This window comes from Symphalangus syndactylus, chromosome 15, assembly GCF_028878055.3.
Source record: "Symphalangus syndactylus isolate Jambi chromosome 15, NHGRI_mSymSyn1-v2.1_pri, whole genome shotgun sequence".
In the NCBI taxonomy this organism is placed as follows: domain Eukaryota; kingdom Metazoa; phylum Chordata; class Mammalia; order Primates; family Hylobatidae; genus Symphalangus; species Symphalangus syndactylus.
Window position 1 is genome coordinate 19,273,767 of NC_072437.2, and position 26,391 is coordinate 19,300,157.

General features: G+C 41.2%; 1 long non-coding RNA gene across 2 annotated transcripts in view; it reads right to left on the reverse strand.

Moving 5' to 3' along the window:
* The window catches only part of LOC134732633 (uncharacterized), a 233,790-nt gene that overhangs the window by 15,169 nt on the left and 192,230 nt on the right, over positions 1 to 26,391 (reverse strand). Inside the window, exons 2-5 of one of the 2 annotated variants that reach the window (XR_010115975.1) lie at positions 24,616 to 24,725; positions 23,480 to 23,794; positions 22,894 to 23,050; positions 1,508 to 1,593 (exon numbers count right to left, since the gene is read on the reverse strand). This is a non-coding gene — a long non-coding RNA (uncharacterized lncRNA). The remainder of the gene's footprint in view (positions 1 to 1,507; positions 1,594 to 22,893; positions 23,051 to 23,479; positions 23,795 to 24,615; positions 24,726 to 26,391) is intronic. The other variant, XR_010115974.1, reaches the window with a different exon arrangement.

A 26,391-nucleotide genomic window follows, 5' to 3' on the forward strand; every position in this document is an offset into this window, starting at 1 on the left:
GAGCACGCCGGGAGCAATGTGCAAAATGGAATTGAGGAGGGAGAGACAGATGCAGGGTGAATGTTTACAATACCCCAGCTCTCCAAGAAAATTGTGGTTCTAGTTCTCCAACCTCAAAGTTGAACTTCTGTAGCAGCACAGGACATGGAAGGAGGGTGGAGATGTGACAGGGACTTAATGAGATGAAAGGGGCTGCAGCACTCCACCACACTGGGCTCATTCATCTTGCACCAATGACTTGCTCTTCTAAACAACACCGCCCTTTGTTCATCTTTTCTTTAACCAGGATGCACAGAAATACACTGACCATTTTCTAGACCTAATTCCAGAACACGCTTTCTCTCCTAGCTTTCTCCCATAGGCCTTATAATTATAAATTTAATTTAACTTACCTTTTTTGTTTGACTCTCAGTTCCCTGGATCACTTGTTAATCTTTTACATTATAATTGCTTGGGGGTACTACTCCTGGATCTTGCAAGCTGAATGGAATTTACAAGTTGGGAGTTTACTAGGTAGAGTTTTATAGTTGATGGGAGAGGGATGGCCCCTCCAGACTCACCTGCTCTTAACAGCTATCCCCCTATGGAACACCCCTTCTCTCTTTGACTTTAGGGTTGCATTTTGAGATGTGGGCATCAAACTGCTCAGATTTTATTGTGGGGATGGGATGAAGAAGAAGAATAGAGGTGTTGGAAGAAGAAAACTAAGGCAAAAAGAAACAAAAGTTCCCTAGAAAGACACACATTCTCCCTTTATCTACTGACCACAATGGTCTGGAATGAGGACCTACCATAAATAATGACAATTAATTTTTCCTGGGTAGAATTATGGTCCATCACCATTGACACCTCTTCACTCCCTATCTCTGACCTAGCTGATTCCAGGTGTCACAATATCTTTTCCATATAATCTAAGCACCTCAATAGTCCCCAGACTTCTCTCCAACCATGCTCAAGGTCATGGCTCCCTATTAAAAAAAATTTCTGTAGGCAGAAAAGTGCTTTCAGTCTCTCTCTTTCTCTCCAAAGTGAACCATTCTATCTGCCCTCTTTCCTCCTTGGCTTCAAACACAGATATCTCTCTTCCAACCCTTTCCAACAGACCTTTCATCTGTGCCAACTCTTGTTTCTGACACACCATCTTCTTATTGCACTCCCTACATTCCTGAACAGAAGTCACACCCAGCCTGAACATGCTGCACGCTTCCTGATTCTCAGGACATTCTTCCATCGGGACAGAGCTCAGCAATGTCCAATGCAGATTCAGTACAAAAGTTACACCAGACAGATCTCCTTTCCTGTGATGATCCTCTGAGAATTCAATTCACAGGGGGAAAAAAAAAACAAAGTAGTTTTCCAAAAGACAGGTTATTCTCTAATTAGGAAGAACTGTCTGAACTCTGCCTATAGTAATTTATCAATGGAAAGTCTAAATAACACAAGACACACTGTAATTGCCTGAGATCGACTATTGTCCAATGAATGAATCATCAAGTAGTTCACTTACTTATTCATCCATTCAAGATTGGGGCAGTCACGCTTCTTGCTCTGTGAGTCTACAGATGGATGCTCTGATCTCATGGTGTTCACGGTCTATTGGGGAAGCAGAAAATAAACAGGTAAATATATAAGTCAGAAGGCTTTAAGTGTGATGGAGAAAAATTAACTTGACTGAGAAGGATAGGCCTTCCTCTTGGATGTAATTTAGTCATTAAAGGACTCACTGCTCAGTTGCCATTTTGGCAGAGACCCGAGGCAGTGAGCGTGGCAGCCATGAGGATGTGCTTCCCGCAAAAGGTGCTATTTGCTGACCGCTTCTGGCTGCTGGTGCTTTCAGGATCTGCCTCAGTCTGTTTTTTTGTTTTGTTTTGTTTTTTACTATAGTAAAATGTATTTAGCATAAAATTTGCCACTTCAACCATTTTTAAGATTTTAAAGTGGTGTTAATTATATTCACAATTCTGTGCAGCTATCACCACCACTATCCAATTTCAAAAATTGTTAACACCTCAAACAGAAACTGTACCCATTAAATGATAACTCCCCATTCCTTCCTTCTGCAAGCCTTGGACCTTCTAATCTACATTCTGTCTCTATGGATTTACCTGTTCTAAATATTTACCATAAGTAGAAGCATACAATATTTGTCCTTTTGTGACTGTTTTATTTCACTGAGCACAGTGTTCTCAATGTTCATCCATGTGGTAGCATGTGTCAATACTTCATTCCTTTTCATGGCTAGGTAATATTCCACTGAATGTGCATACTGTTTTGTCCATCCACTCATCTTTTGATGGACATTTGGTTGTTCCTCCCTCAGCTTTTGAGTGGAGGTCACATGCTTCCTGGATAATCCTCAGCTGATGACGAAGCACAATGATACAAGGGCTTGCCATTTCCCAGGCAGCGTGGGACCCTTCCACAGGCAATCTCTGCAGCGAAAGCTCCCTGCTGGGCTGGCTGACACTTTCTCAGTGCAGTATGCATGGAAATCTGAGGCTCTTCATCCAATCCTCCTATCCCCTCCTATCCCTGCAAGGATGTCAGACCTGCACAGTGGTCTGCAGGCCCACCCTTCCCACTCCTGTCCCTTCTCTCCTTTATCTTTCACAGGCCTTACCCCCAGTAAATCTTGAGCTCTCCTGATACTGCCTTGGAGTCTGCTTCCCAGAGGACTCATCCAAAGGCCTCAGGCAAGGGTGTTCTGGCAGAGGAAATGTGAGGTGTCAAGGCCCTCAAGTGGATGTAGGTTTGGTCAGTTGGAGAAAATAGCAAGGAGGCCATACTGACTTGGAGTCCAGATATTAAAAGGGAAAGAGGGAGGACATGAAGTCAGAGATGTCACAGGAATCATATCATTCAAGACTTCCTAGCTGTGGTAGTCCCTCACTATTCCTATCTCCCAGTAATTCAATCAAATATTAACTGGGTACTGCTGTGATGAGATTTGGCAGATGCAATTAAGATAGGAGACCTTAAACCAGGGAGTAGAACCCATCTAAAGTTAGAGAAATGTCTCTGGCTGGAGTGAGAGAAATGTGGCTGGAGTGAGAAGAGTAAGGAGGAAAGATCTAAAGCAAGAGAGGGACCTGGACCCTACCTGCTGTGGGTGGAGGGGCCACCTGGAAAGATTGAGGGATGCAAGCAGCATCTAGGAGCAAAGGCCACCCTGGGCTGACTGCCAGAAAGGAAAGGGAGATCTCATTGCTACAACCACAGGAACTGAATTCAGTGAATAACCTGAATGAACAAAGACACACATCCATCTCCAAAATTTTCAAAAGGGAATACAGCCTTGTTAGTCCCTTGCTGTCAATCTGATGAGACTCAGGGAAGAGAAACCAGCCAAGCCTATGGGACTCTGACCTGCAGAACCGTGAGTTGATAAATGGGTGTTGTTTTCAGCTGCTAAGATGGAGACAGTTATGGCAGCAACAGAAAACTAATACAAGACAGTTGGCAAGATGGCTGAATAGGAACAGCTTCGGTCTGCAGCTCCCAGCGAGACCAATGCAGAGGGTGGGTGATTATTGCATTTCCAACTGAGGTACCCAGTTTATCTCATGGGGACTGGTTAGACAGTGGGTGCAGCCCATGGAGGGGGAGCAGAAGCAGGGTGAGGTATCGCCTCACCCAGGAAGTGCAAGGGCTCGTGGCCCTCCCTCTCCTAGCCCAGGGAAGCCCTGAAGGACTCTACTGTGAGGGACTGTGCTATCCAGCCCAGATACTCTGCTTTTTCCATGGTTTTTGCCACCCACAGAACAGGAGATTCCCTTGTGTGCCTACGCCACCAGGGCCCTGGGTTTCAAGCACAAAATCAGGCAACTCTCTGGGCAGATAAACAGCTGCAGGAGTTTTTTTCATACACCAGCAGTGCCTGGAACCCCAGTGAGACAGAACCATTCACTGCCCTGGAAAGGGGGCTGAAGCCAGGAAGCCAAGTGGTCTTGCCCAGCGGGTCCCATTCGCACAGAGTCCAGCAAGCTAAGATCCACTGGCTTGAAATTCTCGCTGCCAGCACGGCAGTCTGAAGTCAACCTGGGACAACTGAGCTTGTTGGGGGAGGGGCGTCCACCATTACTGAGGCTTGAGTAGGTGGTTTTCCCCTTACAGTGTTAACTCTGACTGCAGAACTCAGCACAGCATGGCAAAGTGCCTGGAGCCAGACTGCCTCTCTAGATTCCTCCTCTCTGGGCAGGGCATCTCTGAAAGAAAGGCAGCAGCCCCAGTCAGGGGCTAATAGGTAAAATTCCCACCGGCCTGGGACAGAGCACCTGGGGGAAGGGGCAGCAGTGGATCCAGTTTCAGCAGACTTAAACATTCTGCCTGCCAGCTCTGAAGAGAGCAGTGGATCTCCCAACACAGTGTCCAAGCTCTGCTAAGAGACAGACTGCCTCCTTAAGGGGGTCCCTGACCCTCGTGCCTCCTGATGGGGAGACACCTTCCAGCAGGATTCAACAGACACCTCATACAGAAGAGCTCCAGCTGACATCTGGCAGGTGCCACTCTGGGACGAAGCTACCAAAGGAAGGAGCAGGCAGCAATCTTTGCTGTTCTGCAGCCTCCACTGGTGGTACCCAGGCAAACAGGGTCTGGAGTGGACCTCCAGCAAGCTCCAGCAGACCTGCAGAAGAGGGGCCTGACTGTTAGAAGGAAAACTAACAAACAGAAAGCAATAACATCAACATCAACAAAAAAGATGCCCACAGAAAAACCCCGTCCAAAGGTCATTAGTATCAAAGATCAAAGGTAGATAAATCACGAAGATGAGGAAAAAACAGTGCAAAAATGTTGAAAATTCCAAAAAACAGAATGCCTCTTCTCCTCCAAATGATTGCAACTCCTCTCCAGCAAGGGCACAAAACTGGATGGAGAATGAGTTTGACAAATTGACAGAAGTAGGCTTCAGAAGGTGGGTAATAACAAACTCCTCTGAACTAAAGGAGCATGTTCTAACCCAATGCAAGGAAGCTAAGAACCTTGACAAAAGGTTAGAGGAATTGCTAACTAGAACAAGCAGTTTAGAGAAGAACATAAATGATCTGATGGAGCTGAAAAACATAGCACGGGAACTTCATGAGGCATACACAAGTATCAATAGCCAAATCAATCAAGCAGAAGAAAGTATATCAGAGATTGAAGATCAACTTAATGAAATAAAGCAAGAAGACAAGATTAGAGAAAAAAGAATGAAAAGGAACAAACAAAGCCTCCAAGAAATATGGGACTATGTGAAAAGACCTATGATTGATTAGTGTACCTGAAAGTGATGGGGAGAATGGAACCAAGTTGGAAAATATACTTCAGGATATTTTCCAAACATACTTCAGGATATTTTCCAAGAAAACATACTTTAGGATATTTTCCAAGAGAACTTCCACAGCCTAACAAGACAGGTCAACATTCAAATTCAGGAAATATAGAGAACATCACAAAGATATTCCTCGAGAAGAGCAACCCCAAGACACACAATCATCAGATTTTCCAAGGTTGAAAAGAAGGAAAAAGTGTTAAGCACAGCTAGAGAGAAAGGTCAGGTTGCCTACAAAGGGAAGCCCATCAGACTAACAGTGGATCGCTCTGCGGAAACCCTACAAGCCAGAAGAGAGTGAGGGCCAATATTCAACATTCTTAAAGAAAAGAGTTTTCAACCCATAATTTTATATCCAGCCAAACTAAGCTTCATAAGTGAAAGAGAAAAAAATCCTTTGTAGACAAGCAAATGCTGAGGGATTTTGTCACCCCCAGGCCTGCCTTACAAGAGTTCCTGAAGGAAGCACTAAATATGGAAAGAAAAAACCGGTACCAGCCACTGCAAAAACAAACCAAAATGTAAAGACCATTGACACTATGAAGAAACTGCATCAACTAATGTGCAAAATAAACAGCTAGCATCATGATGACAGGATCAAATTCACACATAATGATATTAATCTTTAAGTAAATGGACTAAATGCCCCAATTAAAAGACACAGACTGGCAAATTGGATAGAGTCAAGACCCATTGGTGTGCTGTATTTAGGAGACCCAACTCACATGCAAAGACACACATATGCTCAAAATAAAGAGATGCAGGAATAGTTACCAAGCAAATGGAAAGCTAATAAAAAAAAAAAAAAGCAGGTGTTGCAATCCTAGTCACTGATAAAACAGACTTTAAACCAACAAAGATGAAAAAAAGACAAACAAGGGCATTACATAATGGTAAAGGGATCAATGCAAGAAGAAGAGCTAACTATCCTAAATATATATGTACCCAATACAGGAGCACCCAGATTCATAAAGCACGTTCTTAGAGACCTACAAAGAGACTTAGACTCCAACACAATAATAGTAGGAGAGTTTAACACCCCACTGTCAATATTAGGCAGAACAATGAGACAGAAAATTAACAAGGATATGCAGGACTTAAACTCAGCTCTGGACCAAGCAGACCTAATAGACATCTACAGAACTCTCCACCCCAAATCAACAGAACATACATTCTTCTCATCACCACATAGCAGTTATTCTAAAACTGACCACATAATTGGAAGTAACACACTCCTCAGCAAATGCAAAAGAATGAAAATCATAACAAACCATCTCTCAGACCACAGTGCAATCAAATTAGAACTCAGGATTAAGAAACACACTCAAAACCACACAACTACATAGAAACTGAACAACCTGCTCCTGAATGACTACTGGGTAAATAACAAAATTGAAGCAAAAATAAATAAGTTCTTTGAAACCAATGAGAATAAAGACACAACATGCCAGAATCTGTGGGACACAGCTAAAGCAGTGTTAAGAGGGAAATTTATAGCACTATAATGCCCACATCAGAAAGCAGGAAAGATCTAAAACCAACACACTAACAGCAGAACTGAAGGAGATAGAGACACGAAAAACCCTTCAAAAAATCAATGAATCCAGGAGCTGGTTTTTTTGAAAAGATTAACAAAATAGAGAGACGGCTAGCCAGACTAATAAAGAAGAAAAGAGAGAAGAATCAAATAGACACAATAAAAAAATGATAAAGGGAATATCACCACTGATCCCACAGAAATACAAACTATCATCAGAGACTGCTATGAAAACCTCTATGCAAGTAAACTAGAAAATCTAGAAGAAATGGATAAATTCTTGGATACATACACCCTCCCAAGACTAACCCAGGAAGAAGCTAACCCAGAATCTACAAGGGACTTAAACAAATTTACAAGAAAAAAAAAACAACCCAATCAAAAAGTGGGTGAAGGATATGAACAGACACTTCTCTAAAGAAGACATTTATGCAGCCAACAAACATATGAAAAAAAAGCTCATCACTGGTCATTAGAGAAATGCAAATCAAAACTGCAATGAGATACCATCTCACGCCAGTTAGAATGGCAAACATTAAAAAGTCAGGAAAAAACAAATGCTGGAGAGGATGTCAAGACATAGGAAAGCTTTTACACTGTTTGTGTCAGTGTAAATTAGTTCAGCCATTGTGGAAGACAGTGTGGCGATTCCTCAAGATCTAGAACCAGAAATACCATTTGACCCAACAATCCTATTACTGGGTATAAACACCCAAAGGATTATAAATCATTCTACTATAAAGATACATGCACATGTATGTTTATTGCAGTGCTAGTCACAATAGCAAAGGCTTGGAACCAACCCAAATGCCCATCAATGATAGACTGGATAAAGAAAATATGGCACATATATACCATGGAATACTATGCAGCCATAAAAAAGAATGAATTCATGTCCTTTGCAGGGATATGGATGAATCTGGAAACCATTATTCTCAGCAAACTAACACAGGAACAGAAAACCAAACACCACATGTTTTCACTCATAAGTGGGAGTTGAACAATGAGAACACATGGACAAAGGGAGGGGAACATCACACACTGGGGCCTGTCAGGGATGGGGGACAAGGGGAGGGAGAGCATTAGGACAAATACCTAATGCATGCAGCACTCAAATCCTAGACAACGGGTTGATGGGTGCAGAAAACCACCATGGCACATGTATACCTATGTAACAAACCTGCATATTCTGCACATCTACCCCAGAACTTAAAGTTTAATGATGATGAAGAAGAAGAAGAAGAGGAAGAAGAAGAAGGAGAAGAAGAAGAAGAAGAAGAAGAAGAAGAAGAAGAAGAAGAAGAAGAAGAAGAAGAAGAAGAAGAAGAAGAAGAGGAGGAAGAGGAAGAAGAGGAGGAGAAGGAGGAGAAGGAGGAGAAGGAGGACGACGACGACTAATACACAGGGCATGGTCACATTTTGAGATGTTACTCTAAGAATTGTGGGACGTCATTAGAGAATGGCAAGCTAAGAAATGATGGTATCTGATGTATGTTTTAAGAGTATTCAGGCTATGGCTGGGCACAGTGGCTCACGCCTGTAATCCTAGCACTTTGGGAGGCCGAGGCAGGCGGATCATGAGGTCAGGAGATCGAGACCATCCTGGCTAACACGGTGAAACCCTGTTTCTATTAAAAGGTACAAAAAATGAGCCGGGCGTGGTGGTGGGCACCTGTAGTCCCAGCTACTCGGGAGGCTGAGGCAGGAGAATGGCCTGAACCCGGGAGGCAGAGCTTTCAGGGAGCTGAGATTGCGCCACTGTACTCCAGCCTGGGCTACAGAGCAAGACTCCATCTCAAAAAAAAAAAAAAAAAGAGAGTATTCTGGCTATGTGTGGAGACTAGACAGTAGAGGCATCACCAGACAGAAGGTGTTGTCCTAACCTGTGAGAAATAACAGTGGCTTTAGCCAGCATGGTGGTGGCAGTGGTGAAGAGGGGCAGGATCCTAGATGAACTTATTTCAAAGGCAGGGCCGACAGAGTTGTTGACTGACAATTTGAGAGAAAGAACAAAGTCCAGAGTGACCCCCACTGAAAGAATGAAGTGGACATTTGTTGAGGTGGGCAAGGCTGATTGGAGGTGGGGGACAAAATTAACAATGTCAAATTTGAAATCTCAGTTAGGCACCACAAACACAAAACCTGAAGGGAGGAGTCAAATCACCCTTGGCAAATTTCAGAATAAATGCATGAGAAATATTTTTAAGACTCTTGGATCCCTAAGCCAAATCTGGATTATGAAAAGAAGTCAAGCTGTGGAGAGACGGGAGGTTGGGTTCACAAGTGTGGTTTTTGCTGTGTGTTTTGTCTGTTTGTTTCTAAGAGGGAGCTCTTAGAGGGGTTAGACATACCTCATTATACCACCTCCCTTTTGGAATTCAGGAAGAGTTGACCAGCATGTAACATCAACACAGACCTTAAGTCTGATAAGAAACGTTTACAATCTATTCTCTCTGGAGCCTGCTACCTGGAGGCTTCATCTGCCTGATAAAACTTTGGTCTCAGCAACATTTATCATAACTCAGACATTTCTTTCTATTGATAATAAGTCTTTCAACCAATTGCCAATCAGAAAATGTTTAAATCTACCTATAACTTGGAAGGTGCCCCCCACCACCCCCTGCCACTTCAGGTTGTACCACCTTTCTGAATCGAACCAATGTATATCTTAAATGTATTTGATTGATGTCTTGTGTCTCCCTAAAGTGTATAAAACCAAGCTGTGCCCCAACCACCTTGGGCACATGTTCTCAGGGTCTCCTGAGGGCTGTGTCATGAGCCACAGTCACTCATATTTGGCTCAGAATAAATATCTTCAAATATTTTACAGAATTTGACTCTCTTCATTGACACTATACTCTGATCCCAAAAGCTAGTGACCAAATTGAAGTGGCAAAACCATTTCAATGCCACCTTTAAATTATGCTTCCCTGACTGCCTGCTTTCTACATTGGACCAGTTTACCTGATTTAAATGTTGTACCGTAGTCTCTTGGTGGAAAAGACCCTTGCTGTCATTGAAACCAGCAACAGTATTTTATTATTTTGCCCCAATGCTGTATGTTACCCATTCAACTTAAAAATCCCCCACAGTATGCCTAGTAAATACCTGAATTCCATTTGAATGCTAGAGAGCTGGTATGTCAACTCTTGAATTAAGCCCTGGATGGTTTTTTAGAGGCAGATTTGAGGTTATTTCTCATTGTCCCTTCACGGGCAGTGGTTCAATGTCAATGTCAATTTTTAAGGCTTGGTTACAGATCAACTAACCCACAAGAGGAATTATGTAGTTTCATTGTGTTTCTTTCTCAAATTGGTATTTGTCACTCCATTTCCTGTATGATGTGGATGGTGCCCTCCAAATAACACTAAGTGGAAACACTTGTTTTGTTGCATCCTTCCTAGCAGTGTTCCTAATGCCTGACCAGCCACTGAGATGTTTAGCATTTAAATGAGATTAAACCCATCTGTGGGTGCAGAAATGAACTAAGGCCCATGGGTTCTCTGCAAACAAATACATATTAAAAGATGATACTTTGCATTCCAAACCATGTCAAAACCATCTAAAATATTAAATTAGCAACTTGACCAAGGACTGCCAGGAAAAACAGTATCCAGAAGTGTTCTTTTTTTTTTTTTTTTTTTTTTTTTTTTTGAGACAGAGTCTCGCTCTGTCACCCAGGCTGGAGTGCAATGGTGCGATCTCGGCTCACTGCAAGCTCTGCCTCCTGGGTTCATGCCATTCTTCTGCCTCAGCCTCCCGAATAGCTGGGACTATAGGTGTCTGCCACCACACCTGGCTAATTTTTTTTTATTTTTAATAGAGACGGGGTTTCACCGTGTTAGCCAGGATAGTCTTGATCTCCTGACCTCGTGATCCGCCCGCCTCAGCCTCCCAAAGTGCTGGGATTACAGGCATCAGCCACCACGCCCAGTCCCCAGAAAAGTCTTCTTTAGCCAAGATTCCAAGGAAAAGTGTTGAGCACATAAATTACACCAAGGAAAAGAGTTGAGCGCATAAATTACACAGGGAAATGTTGCTTTTTGGTTTGAATTATCTGCATACTTTCAGGCACTCTCTAACTTTGAAGACAGAAAGTAATAAAAGTAGGTAACACTCTTGGAGCATAATAGTAGCTTGGAAAGATTAAGATAAGGATAGAGGACAGGGGAACAAGGAGATGGGAGGAAAAAAAATAGCCTCTATTCTATCCTCCTTTCTGGGCAATAGATCATGCTATCTCATGTTTGCAGGTAATAAGGATAGTGTTGGCCAATGAGTGTGTGGTCAAGGAGGACAGATCATCTACAATAGACAGAATGATTGTGTTAATCAGGGTTATGCAGAAAAACAGAGCCGGTAGGATATATAGGAGAGATTTATGTTAAGGAATTGACTCATGTCATTAAAGGGAATGATGACAAGTCCAAAATCTGTAGGGCAAGGCAGCCTACTGGAATTTCAGGCACAAGATGATGTTGCAGTCTTGAGTCCAAAATCTGCAGGCTGAGAGTCTCTATGTTAGAAGTCTTGAGGCAGAATTTCTTCTTCCAGAAACCTCAATCATTCTCGTAAGTCCTTCAACTAACTGGATGAAGTCCACTCACATTATGGATGGTAATCAACTTTACTCAAAGCTTATGGATTTAAATGTTAATCACCTTCACAGCAACATCCAGCTAGCATTTGATAAAACAATTGGGCACCATAGCCTAGCCAAGTGGACATATTAAATTAACTATCACAATGACTATCACTTTCTTAGTCATAGTTGTTGGTTACTATAACCTTAGGTCACTGTCTGCCCATGGAATCCAACCAGTTGTCTTTTGTCCTCAGAATAAAAAGCAAATAATTCTGATTTTATTCACTCACCTTCTTGCATTTCTTCTCTGCAAGGAAGCTGGGAAAGGAGATTGAGGAAGATAGATGTTTAATGTGACTTTGTTTTAACGTGTGTATTTGTGGTCAAGTGCTAATCCAAATTCGCGAGCCTGTGTCAATGAACTTGAAGATGCATCGCCTACCACAAGGCACCTTCTTGACCTCCTCTGTCTTATGGGTCTTGGGAGCATTAGCACATTCATCTTAGGATAGATCAGACTCAAAGCATTGTTTGCTCTTTCACAGTCTGCATATTTTATATGAGAAACATCACGTAGGGACCAACCCAGGGTAACACTGGAAGCACAACAATCAAACAGTCAGCTAGGGAGCATCAGGCTGACAACAGGTTGATAATGTATTTCACATATAGCAGGGAAAGCTGTCACACTGAGCCCAATTCCCTCCTCTGACACCAGGGAGCACTTAGTGGTGGGTTCTCCAAGACACAGAGAGAAAGCCTCTTTCTGTTCCTGTTTGAGCCGAGAGACATGTACGGAAAGGAATCTTCACTCTTTTGACACCATCTGTGAGATTTGCAGTTTAACTGAAACATTGCTTATGAATTCTTTGCAAGGGGCGCGTTGGTCTCTTCTTACAAATTGTCTCTTTCTGGCCTTTGTTTGGGGCACCATACGGCCATCTCAAAAAGCCCGCCCTGGCCTCTGTGACACCGGATGCTCCTGGTACTTATCCTTCCTGTAGTCATCACTGGTTGCAGAAGAATGCCTCATTTCTGTGTTCTACTAGCCTAGCTTCAGAACCAAACCCAAGTAGCATGTCAAATCAGGTGTTCTTTTTGACTCACTCACTCTTTTTTTCCAGGGCAATGGAAAGGGGCCTTGCTTAGGGCCAGGTCAAGAGATAATTGGGAATTCTGCAAAGCCCTAATGAGCACAGCCTGAAGGTCCCGGCTGTGTTCACACTTCCAACAGCCACTATGTGTCGACATGTCACACAACCAGCCCTGATTCTCCCATCCCGAGGTCTCCCAGCCCAGGCAGGGCCTCCACTCCCCTCAGCAATTGCCTCACACCCTTGTCTAACTGTTAATTAGATGCCTCATTTCTTGGCATGTGTATAGGCTTGAGCCATCTGCTTATTGTTCACATCCTTCAGAATATATTGGATTTTAAGGAACCCAGCCACAAAGCAGGTTATGTTGCAGGTGGCTCATTGAGATTCTCCAGAGCAAACTCAAGAGTGTATAGTGTGTGGGTGACCTGTAGCCAGGCACATGAGTCAACAAGGTATAAACATACTGCCTGCAAAGCTCAGAGACTGTCATCATTATAAAGTGATGCAAAAACAACACTCAAAATTCCTATCTGATATCCTTCCACAATATTTGGTATTGCACAAAATAAAAATATATAAAGTAGGCAAACAAGATACACACTTACTGAGACCTCTATTACAGTACTAAAGACTAAATAGTGGATTGCCTAGCTTGCAGACAATCCAGAAGCTCAATCCTCCAGGCCAGGTCATGTGTCTGAATCCTCCACCAGACCTTAGAGAGCTGTTAGGGGCAGGGACGTCTGTCCGTATCTGTGCCTCTAGCCTCTCTAAACCGCATGTTGGAACATGTGTGATTCTTGATGCTGCTCTTTAAACAGAAAACAGTGGAAATGCTTTGGATCTTTTAAACTCACTTCTGAATAAGAATGTCTGATATCCCTGTCATTCATCATAAACAAAACAACAACCATTGGAAAGATTTCTCATTTTTTCATCCTGAATTCCTGTTTCATTCCTCCCTTTAACTTGCTTCTTTTTGGATCACAGCAACTTTTCTTGGATTAAGGTAAACCACCAGCATAAACAAAACAACATAAACTTTCCTGGAGAACATTTGGGATTATTCTTCAATTAATTAAAGTATCTCAAGACCCCTCCAAAATTCTTATGCAAAAGGAAAGATCACTGCAACACCTTCTCCCAAATGAATACCTGTTACCAGCATTATGCATCAGGCAGGTCCCCAGAGAGAGGTAAAAGGCCTCAGGTGAGGTGGAGGTGGAGCAAGATGGCAGAATAGAAGACTCCACCCATCATCCCCCCTTCAAGGACACCAATTTAACTACACACACACACACACACACACACACACACACAGACACACAACCTTCATCAGAACCAAAAATCAGGTGAGTCCTCATAGTACCTGGTTTTAACTTCAGAGGCAGGAAAAACCATTGTGATGTGGTGTGGAGAGCATCTCTAGGCACTAGAGGAGGGAGAGCACAGCAATTCTGAAGCACTGAACTCAGTGCTGTCCTGTTAGAGCAGAAAGGAAAACCGAAAGGACCTAACTCAGCTCACTCTCACCCACAGAGGGAACATTTAAACCAGCCCTAGCCAGAAAGGATCACAGATCCCAGCCGTGCAAACTTGAGTTTCTGCAAACCTCACCACCAAGGGCTACAGTGCTCTGTGTCTCCAAGTAAACTTGAAAAGCAGTCTAGGCCACAGGAACTGCAACTCTTAGGCAAGACCTACTGCTGAACCAGGCCCAGAGACAGTGGACTGGGGACATGTGACATACTGAGACACAAGCTGGGGAAGACAAGGTAGTACTGACATCGCCCCTCCCCTAACCCCAGGCTGCACAGCTTGTGGCTCCAAAAGAGACCCCTTCCTTCTGCTTGAGGAGAGGAGAGGAGAGGGAAGGGTGGGGAGGACCTTGTCTTGTATCTTGGATACCAGCTAAGCCACAGCAGGATAGGATACCAGTCACAGTTGTGAGGGCTTTGATCCAGGACCTGGCTCCTGGATGACATTTCTAGACACATCCCAGGCCAGAAGGGAACCTGCTGCCTTGAAGAGAAAAACTCAGTCCTGCCAGCACTCAACACCTTCTAACTGAAGAGCCCGAGGGCCCTGAATAAACAGCAGCAATACCCAGGTACTATGTTGAGGGCCTTGGTGAGCCTCTGAGACTTGCTGGCTTCAGGTGAGACTCGGCACATTCCCAGCTATGGTAGCTCTAGGAAGAGACTCCTTCTGCTTGAGAAAAGCAGAAGGAAAAGTAAAGGGGACTTTGTCCTTCACCTTAGGTACTGGTTTGGCCACAGAAGGGTAGAGCACCAAGTGGGCTCCTGAGGTCCCTTATTCCAGAACTTGACTCTTGGATGGTATTTCTGGACCTGCCTGTGTCCAGAAGGGAGCCCACTACCCTGAAGGGTGAGTCCCAGGCCAGGCAGCATTCACCACAAGCTGACTGAAGAGCTCTTGGGCCTTAAGGGATCATCGGCAGGAGTCTGGCAATACTCCCTGTGACCTGTGGTGGCAGGGACTTCAGGGTGAGGCTCCTTTGCCTTTGGAAAGGGGAAGGAAAAGCAGGAAGGACTGTGTCTTGTGGTTTCAGTGCCAGGTCAGCTGCAATACAGTAGAACACCAAGTAGACTTCTAAGGTTTTTGACTCTAGTCCCTGACTCCCAGATGGCACCTCTAGACCCACCAGGGGCCTGGGCAAACTTGCTGCCCTGAAGGAAAAGACAAAGGCCTGGTTGGCTTTGCAATTTGCTTACTCTAAAGCCCAAGGGCCTTGAGCGAACATAGGCAGTGGCCAGAGAGAGGTTACAGCAGACCTTGAGTGAGATCCAGTGCTGTGCTGGCTTCAAGTTTGACCAAGTGCCATCATAATGATCGTAGCCACAGGGGTGCTTGTGTTACTTCACCCCCAGCTTTAGGTGGCTCAGAACAGAGATAAAGAGACCCTGCTTGTTTGGGAAGAAGTAAGGGAAGAGAACAAGAGTCTCTGCCTGGTAATCTAGAGAATTTGCATCGATCTTGTCCAAGACCATTAATACCAAGAGATACCAGATGGTGTATATCTCTGCTAGTCTGCAAGAACCACAGTGTTACTGGGCTTGGGTGCCCCCTAAAGCAGATACAGCTTACATCACAAAACCCTAGTTCTTTAAATATCTGGAGCCTTCCCAAGAAGGATGGGTACAAACAAGCCCAGACAGTGAAGACAACAATAAATACCTAACTCTTCAATGCCCAGACACCGAAGAACATCTAGCATCAGCACCATCCAGGAAATCATGACCTTACCAAATAAACTAAATAAGGTACCAGGGACCAATCCTGATGAAACAGAGATATATGACCTTTTAGACAGAGAATTCAAAATAGCTATGTTGAGAAAACTCAAAGAAATTCAAGATAAGACAGAGAAGAAATTCAGAATTCTATCAGGTAAATTTAACAAAGAGACTGAAGTAATTAAAAAGAATCAAGCAGAAATTCTGGAGCTGAAAAATGCAACTGGCATACTGAAGAATGCATCAGAGTCTTTTAATAGCAGAACTGATCAAGCAGAAGAAAGAATTAGTGAGCCTGAAGCTAGGCTGTTTGAAAATACACAGCCAGAGGAGACAAAAGAAAAAAGAATAAAATAAAATTAAGCACACCTACAGGATTTATAAAATAGCCTCAAAAGGGATTATCTGAGGGTTATTGACCTTAAAGAGGAGGCAGAGAACGATGTAGGGGCAGAAAATTTATTTAAACGAATATCAGATAATTTCCCAAACCTAGAGAGAGATATCAATATCCAAGTACAAGAAAGTTATAGAACACCAAGCAGATTTAACCCAAAGAAGACCACTTCAAGGCATTTAATAATCAAATTCAGGATAAAGATCAAGGATAAAGGATCCTAAAAGCAACAAGAGAAAAGGAACAATTAACATACAACGAAGCACCAATACTTCTGGCAGCAGACTTTTCAATGGAAATCGTACAGGCCAGGAGAGAGTAGCATGACATATTTAAAGTGCTGCAAAAAGAAAATGTACACCCCAGAATATATATCTGGCAAAAAATACCCTTCAAACACGAAAGAGAAGTAAAGACTTTCCCAGACAAACAAAAGCTGAGGATTTCATCAACACCAGACCTGTCCTACAAGAAATGCTATAGGGAGTACTTCAATCAGAAAGAAAAGGATGTTAATGAACAATAAGTAATCACCTGAAGATACAAAACTCACTGTTAATAGTAAGTATACAGACACAGACTATTACAACACTGTAACTGTGATGTGTAAACTACTTTTATTCTAAGTAGAAAGACTAAATGATGAACCAGTCAAAAACAGTAACTAGAACAACTTTTCAAGACATAGTACAAGAAAATGTAAATAGATAAAACAAAAAGTTAAAAAGTCAGGGGATGAAGTTAAGATGTAGAATGTTGGCCAGGCATTGTGGCTCATGCCTATAAACCCAGCACTTTGGGAGGCTGAGGCAGGTGGATCACTTGAGGTCAGGAGTTCAAGACCAGACTGGCCAACATGGTGAAACCCCATCTCTACTAAAACTACAAAAATCAGCTGGACATGCTGGCACATGACCGTAATCTCCACTACTTGGGAGACTGAAGTATGAGAACCACTTGAACATGGAGGCAGAAGGAGCAGTGAGCTGAGATTGCACTACTGCACTCCAGCCTGGGCAACAGAGCAAAGACATTGTCTCAAAAAAAAAAAAATGTGTAGAGTTTTTATTAGTTATCTTTTTGCTTGTTTATTTATGCAAACAGTGGTTAAGTTGCTATCGGGTTACAATCATGGGTTATAAGCTAGTATTTGCAGGCCTCATGGTAACTTCAAACCAAAAAACATACAATGGATACACAAAAAAGGAAAAGCAAGAAACTAAATCATATCACCAGAGAAAATCACCTTCAGTTAATTAAATACAGGAAGAAAAAGAGAGAAGGAAGAGAAGACCACAAAACAACCAGAAAACAATAACAAAATGGCAGGAGGAAGTCTTTACTTATCAATAATAACATTGAATATAAATGGACTAAACTCCCAAATTAAAAGGCATAGCCTGGCTAAATAAATGAAAAAAGCAAGACCTGTTGATATCTTGCCTATAGGAAACACACTTCATCTATAAAGACACACACAGACTGAAAATAAAGGGATGGAAAAATATCAAATTTGTCTGATATAAGCAGGAGTCACTGTATTTTCAGACAAAATAGGTTTTTGAGACAAACTCTATAAGAAATGACAAAGAAGGTCACTATATAATGACAAAAGGGTCAATTCAGCAAGATAATATATGAATAACAATTTTAGATATATATGCCCCCAACACTGGAGCATCCAGATATATAAGGCAAATATCAGAGCTAAAGAGAGAGATAGACGCTAATACAAGAATAGCTGGAGACTTCAACACCCCACTTTCAGCACTGGACAGATCTTTTAGACAGAAAATCAACCAAAAATCATCAGACTTAATCTTCACTATAGGCCAAATGGATCTAATAGATATTTATAGAACATTTCATCCAATGGCTGCAGAATATACATTCTTCTCCTCAGTGCAAGGATCATTCTCAAGCATAGACCATACATTAGGTGAAAAACAATCTTCAAACATTCAAAAAATTAAAATAATTCCAAGTATCTTCTCTGACCACAATGGAATAAAACTAGAAATCAATAACATGAGGAATTTTGGGAAATACACAAACACATGGAAATTAAACAATATGCTCCTGAATGACTAGTGGATCAATGGAGAAATTAAGAGGGAAATTGAAAAATTTCTTGAAACAGATGATAATGGAAACAACATACCAAAACCTATGGGATACAGCAAAAGCAGTACTAAGATGAAGTTTATATCTACAAATGCCTACATCAAAAAAGGGGAAATCCTTCAAATAAATGATCTAATGATGCACCTTAAAGAAATAGAAAACAAGAGCACACCAAACTCAAAATTAGTAAAAGAAAAGAAGTAATAAAGATCAGAGCAGGAATAAGTGAAATTGAAATGAAAAAAATAATACAAAGGATAAATAAAACAAAAAGGTTCTTCTTATACTTAAACACAATTGACAAACCATTTAGTCAAACTAATTTAAAAAACTGAAGATACCAAAACATAAAATCAGAAATGAAACAGGAGACTTCACAACTGATACTGCAAAAATTCAAAGGATCATTAGTGGCTACTATAAGCAACTATAGGCCAATAAATTGGAATTTCTCCAAGAAATGGACAAATTTCTAGACACATAAAACCTACCAAGCTTGAGCCAGGAAGAAATTCAAAACCTAAACAAACCAATAACAAGTAATGAAATCAAATAAAAATTCTCTCAGTACACAAAAGGCCAGGACCCAATGGCTTTACTGCTGAAATCTACCAAACATTTAAGGAAGAACTAATACTAATCCTACTCAAACCATTTCAAAAAATAGAGGAGAAGTGAATACTTCCAAATTCATTCTATAATGCAAGTATTATCCTGATACCAAAACCAGACAAAGACACATCAAAAAAAGAAAACTACAGGCCAAAATCTCTGACCTCAAAGTTCTCAACAAAATACTAGCAAACTGAATTCAACAACACATTAGAAAGATCATTCATCATAATGAAGTGGGATTTATCCCTGGGAGGCAAGAATTTTTCAACATATGTATATTAATCAACATGATACATCATGTCAACAGAATAACGGATAAAGGATAAAACAGAATAAAGGATAAAAGATAAAACAGAATAAAGGATATAAGGATGTTTTGAATTGATGCCAAAAAAGCATTCGATAAAATTCAACATCATTTCATGATAAAAAACCCTAAAAAAACTGGGTGTAGAAGAAACATACCTCAACATAATAAAAGCCATATATGACAGACCCACAGCTTGTATCATACTGAATGGGGAAAAACTGAAAGCTTTATTCTAAGATATGGAACATGACCATGACAACGATGCCCACTTTCACTAGTATTATCCAACAAACTACTGGAATTCCTAGCTAAAGCAATCAGAAGAAAGAAAGAAATGGCATCCAAACGGGAAAGAAATAAGTGAAATTATCATTGTTTGCAAATGATATGATCTTACATTTGGAAAAACCTAAAGACTCCACCAAAAAACTATTAAAACTGATAAACAAATTTAGTAAAGTTGCAGGATATAAAATCAACATACAAAAATCATTAGCATTTCTGTATACCAACAGTGAACAACCTGAAAAAGAAATTTTTGTAAATCCCATTTACAAAAGCCAAAAGTAAAATTAAAAACCTAGGAATTAACCTAAAGAAGCAACAGATCTCTATAAAGAAACAACACAACACTGATGAGAGAAACTGAAGACAACACCAAAAAAAGGGAAAGATATTCCATATTCATAAATCGGAAGAATCAATATTATTAAACTGTCCATACTGTCCAAATCAATCGACAGATTCAATGCAATACCTATCAAAATACCACTGAACTTCTTCACAGAAATAGAAAAAACAATCCTAAAATTTATATGGAACCACAAGAGACCCAGAATAGCCAAAGCTGTCCTAAGCAAATAGAACAAAACTGGAAGAATCACATTACCTGACTTCAAATTATACTACAATACCATAGTAACCAAAATAGCCTGGTACTGGCATTAAAACAGACACATAGACCAATGGAACAGAATAGAGAACACAGAAAGAAATCCACACACCTACAATATGTGAATTTTCAATAAAGGTGCCAAGAACATACACTGGGGAAAAGACAGTTTCTTCAATAAACGGTTCTGGGGAAACTGGATATTCACATGCAGGATAAAACTAGACCTCTATCTCTGGTCACATACAAAAATTAAATCAAAATGAATTAAAGACTTAAATCTCTCAAACTATGAAATTACTACAAGAAAACATAGATAAAACTCTCCATGACATTGGTTTGGGTAAAAATTTCCTGAGTAATACCCAACAAGCAAGGCAACCAAAGCAGAAGTGGACAAATGGGATTACATTAAGGTAAAAACCTTCTGCACAGCAAAGGAAACAATCAACAAAGTGAGAAGGCAACCTACATAATGGGGGAAAATATTTGCAAACTACCGATCTGACAAGGGATTAATAACCACCATATATAAAGTACTCAAACAGCTCTATAGGAAAAAATCTAATAATCTGATCAAAAAACTGGGCAAAAGATTTGAATAGATGTTTCTCAGAAGAAGACACGCAAATGGCAAACAGGCATATGAAAAAATGCTCAACATCATTGATCATCAGAGAAATGCAAATCAAAACTACCATGAGCTATCATCTCACCCCAGTTAAAATGGCTTATATCCAAAAGACAGGCAGTAACAAATGCTGGCGAGGATGTGGAGGAAAGGGAACACTCCTACACTGTTAGTTGGAATATAAATTAGTACAACCACAATGGAGAACAGTTTGAAGATTCCTCAAAAACTAAAACTAGAGCTACCTTATGGTCCAGCAATCCCACTGTTGGGTATATACCCAAAAGAAGGGAAATCAGTATATTCAAGAGATTTCTGCACTCTCATGTTTGTTGCAACCCTGCTCACAATAGCTAAGATTTGGAAGCAACCTGTGTCCATCAACACATGAATGGATAAAGAAAATATGGTACATATACACAATGGAGCACTATTCAGTCTTAAAAGAGAATGACATCCTGTCATTTGCAGCAACATGGATGGAACTGGAGAACATTGTATCAAGTGAAATAAGCCAGGCACAGAATGATAAACATTGACAATAAGGTGATTATAGTCAATAATAACTTAATTGTTCATTTAAAAATAAGTAAAAGAGTGTAATCAGATTGTTCATAAAAGAAAGGATAAATGCTTGAGGGGATGGATACCTCATTCTCCATTACATGATTACTACACATTGCATGCCTGTATCAAAACATCTCATGTACTCCATAAATATATGCTATTTTGTATCTCCCGCTCACCCCAAGAAAAAGGACTCAGGGCATCAGGAAAGGACAGTCCCCACAGATCATTCCTAAGTACATTTTTCACCGGCCTCCCATAAACAGAACCACCAATTATAACTGTCAGTCTACAAACTAAGCCCAGCTCCTAAAACTAAAGTTTGTTGATTCCACACTGATGTCACGACGAACTTCCTCCCAGGTGCAGAACAAAGACATACGTAAGATGGACTATTCCCTTACTCTTTCTCTCTTTATTTGCCTTATCTTATGTAAAATGTAGTATTTGCCTAACTGCCTACCTGCGCCTCTTTCCACATGCCTTTCCCTCTAAGGAAATGTATAAATGCTAAATATCCTAAAAACCTCTTTGGAAAAACAACCCCAGATGTATCTGTGGCTCACGTTTTTCCCAGACACACCCTAAGTAGTTTAATAAACCTTGATGATTGATGCTACGCCTCAGTCACTCATTCCAGTTGTCACTGAATTCTGGTTCAATTCCTCCCTTTAATTCCCTCTTTGAGGATCATAGACAACTGTTCTCTGGTTAAGGTAAGACACCAGAGTATGCAAAGTAACGAACTTTCCTGGAGCAGCTTTGGGATTGTTCTTCATTTCTTGCCAAAGAGCTTTCTTCCAGAGACTGTGGCAGGGCGCAAGGTTGCAAGAACACAGAGAGCAGCCGTGGGAACCAAGCCTGCAATAAGCAAGGCCTGGACTGGGGGCCACAGTGCAACCCTGACCGCTGGCAGGGATGGCTATCAGGCCCTGTGGGTGACCATAGTTGGGTGGCTGGCTGGATGAGTGACAGGAAGCCACCTCTGATCCTTACCCTGTGCCCTGTGTCAGATAAAACAAATCCCAAGTTAAATAAGGAAGAGCTTTCTTAGAAAAGACTATTGCAATATCTTGGTGAAGGTTTAGCATTTCGGGCAGGGCACCTGTGGCTCACACTTGTAATCCCAGCACTGTGGGACGCTGAGGCAGCAGATAACTTGAGGTCGGGAGTTCGAAACAAGCCTGACCAACATGATGAAACCCTGTCTCTACTAAACAAACAAAATTAGGCGGGTGTGGTGGCGCATGCCTGTAATCCCAGCTACTCTGGAGGCTGAGGCAGGAGAATTGCTTGAACCTGGGAGGCAGAGGTTGCACTGAGCCAAGATGGCACCACTACACTCCAGCCTGGGCGACAAGAGTGAAACTCCATCTAGGTGGGGGTGGGCAGGAAAAAAAAAGGAAGAAAGTTTAGCATTTCAAACTTTTAAACAGGTCAAGTTAGCAAGTACCTTGTCTAGATTAGTCAGCATATACAAACAGTTCAACTGATTACATATAAGGCAAAGAATGGGAGTTTGAAGGATCTGGCACTGTCTGGTTCTGTCATAGGTAAACAAGGAGGTCACCTGTGAGGGTTTTGTAAGTTTTTATAGGGAAAGGCCAGTCATTGCGGTCGACCATTTCCTGGAACGCAGAACGGTTTCCTGACCATGGCTTAGGTAAAGCTGAACGTTGTCAGATCTCCCAGAAGTGGATTCACCTCTCAGGGCTTCCTTTTCTCTTCTGTAAAAGATTAGTGATAGTAGCTTGCTTTACGCACCTCATGTTGAGATTATGAGGATCAGATGAGATCCTGTTTGTGAAAGTATTTTGCAGCCTGTAAGGCATCCTATTAATAATGTCAGCTGTTGTTATTAGCTCTGATAGTGGCTATTCAGCTCTCTTGTTCACAACGGGTGAAGGGGTGAACAGGTTCCAGAGGTCACCCTGGCTGACATTATTGTCTTAAAATCTCCAGACTTCCTGGCCAGAGGCCATGAGTTAGCTGTGGCAGCGGTGGGGCCTCCTCGTGGCTCCTCAGTAAACCTTGAGATGAGGTGTGACTTCCCCTCAGAGCCCATTTCCCAGTCTGCAAAATCCAGCTAAAGAGGTTACCCCGGGCATGTAATGGAGCCACAGCAAAGTATTTTGTCAGCCCAAGGAGCTACTCACCTGCTTACACAGAGGCGCAGGACCTCACAGAAGGCATCCTCCACACACCGAGACAGACAAAGCAAGCACCTGCGAGAGGCTTTACATCCTCAGAGGGCTGAGCTCCTAAATCGCTTTTCTTTCAAAGGGCTGCATGGCTCAAGTCAGAGATTCAACCACTGTTGTTCAGGGGTAGGAGGTTGGTAGCACCGTGCAGCGGGTGTGGCATTGGCGTGGCCGCAGGAGAAGTGTGAATAATGCTTCGGTCAGCAAACCACATAAAGATGCCTGGGGAGCAAAGCTTTTTCAGAATCCCAGGGAAGAAAATCAATGTTCCTGGAAAGGAGAGAGGAGAAAATCCATAGAAAGGGAAATGAGTGGTATGTAATGCAATTCGAAGATTTTCTTTTTCTCCCCTCAAGCAATTGACTCAATAGAGAGCAAAACCTAAAACTCTCTGATTAGAAAGGTGAAGGTTTCACTAGAAGAACCAGCTGGCTCTCATATTGACTGGCCATTGGTTGACTGGGCCACTGATGGTGTCTGGGCCTGTTTTTCTTTTTTTGTTTTTTTTGTTTGTTTGTTTGTTTGTTTCTCATTTATAAGAGTAGAGCTGATATGAATCTTCCAAAAATCAGACATTGAGTTCAGATTTCAAAAGAATGCTATGTCAGTTTTTAAATTATTCTGCTATGAATAAAATCCAAATAAATATAATTTCTGCATTTGACTTCATAAGTGAATACACGAAACTGCTTTTCAACAGGGTCTTGAGCACTAATTTGCCGCCTTCAGAAGCAATTTCATCAGAAATATTCTAGAAAGAATATTCATTTTTGTGTTTAAGTGATTGTGATGGAGATATGGATGGCCTTCCTTAAATGATCAGATCTAGAATGTGAATTCATCATTATTATATTATTGATGTTGGGGGTCAGGTCTTAATTACCTTTGCGTGCCCACTACTATTAACATATTCATTCACTTTCAGATCGTGAAAGTGACATCACTGTTTGTCACATAGACTACTGACCACTCTGGCCCACCTGTTTCTCCATCAATATACGCATTGTTCTAACAACTGGTTCTCCATCACATATATGACTGAAAAAGACCAAATATCTTCAAACAAATATAAAGAGTACACAATTACTTACTTTACCAGATCCTCCTCATATCTGCCTTGTCCTTCTGCCCGTGAGACCCAGGAATCCATGGAAATGATGGACAGGTAGTGTTTTCTGTCAAACATGTGAGAAATATTCTCCTAGGAAAGACGGTATTAGAAATGACAGATTGAATGGTGACTGTCGTCAACAGCATTGACTATTAAAATGACCCATCTCATGAAAAACAAAAGAATAAAGCTCCTGGCTAAATGAATAAAATGTAACAGTTCTATGTTTGTAACCTGGTCCTGCTTATCATTCCTCATCTCTTCAAATCAACTGAATATGACAGAGGCAAAAGTTAGCCAAGGGAACAATAGCTTTTAACTCTGATTTCACTTTGATGTGTTTGTTCACCAACCAGGAGCCCTGGGGGTTAACCTTTCTCTTGTAGTCATTGATCCTTTAAGATCTGAAGGCTTTTAATAAAATTGAGCTGACCAAGGCCTAATTTTTTTTATAATTTGTTTAAATCATAGACTGCCTCACAGATTGTAATGAAACCCCTTACATCTATAAATGATGACAAGGAAACAGCCCAAGATATTGAATTTCCAGCTGTTTTTTATTTGAACAACTGACTGGGCCGTTTTTTAAGCATAAAATAACTTCTAAACTGGCAATGTAAGGATATTTTCTCACTACATATGACTTTTGCACCATATGGAGAAGAAAAAATGATTAAATTATTAGGGGACTCACGTGAGACATGCCCTATATACCAGAATCCTAGTTGGCCGTGCCAAGAAAACCCCAACCAGTAGACATCATCCTGCCCTCTGAAAGAATCTTAGCTTTGTAATTATAGTTCATTCAGGTCACATTGGTTTCTTTGCTTTTGAAACAAAAAGAGAATGAACTGAAAGATAGTCACTAGAAGGAGAATAGTTTTATGATTCCCCTTAAGTTTCATCCACGGGAGCAGGCTAACTTTCTTATCACAAATGTGAGCTGCATCCACAATGATTTGCCAATATTTCCTGTCATTTCTCCAAACTAATTTCATGATTGACTTGTAATTCAGTAAAAAGTATTTGTTTTATGAATTGGCTGTTTTCTAAATTACATTTTAAAATTGAATGACTGTCTTCTTTACGAACAATAATTTTTAAGACCTGAATGGAGTACTTCTCTGAATTTCAGCAGAATTTTTCCTTCGATTAGCATAACAGGTGGGCCTATTTTTCTGTACAGGGCCCACTGCAGGATTCAGACATTTGCATCCTATCTATAACTACTCTGCTAGTTTCTTTTATTGTATTCTGGTAAATTTGTTTCCTAATTCGACAACAAGAATGATCTAAACAAGAAATTATAAACTTGTGGTAATATAAAGGGAAAAGTATGAAATTTAGAAGACCCGTTCTTCAGTCCCGAATTTTCTATATTCTGCTTATAGGCCCTTGAACAAATAATTAAACATTCTCAATCCCCCATAAAAAGAATAATAATACCTAATAAAGGTCTTGTACGAGACCAAACAATATAATAAATGTGAAAGCTCTTTGATAACTATAAATTTCTCTGAACAAAGAACACCTTTGTTCTTACCACAGAGAGACAAATTGGTAAAATAATGTTAATATAAGCCTTAGGATCAGACACACCTAGATTCAAAATCTGACACTAAGACTAATGTGTAAGTGGCATGGTACATTGAGGTAGACAGAATTCTTAAATTTCCCCCAAGACCTTCAGTCCTAATGCCAGTGACTGGGAATATATGAGATAACACATCTATGGAACAAGGAATTTTGCAGATGT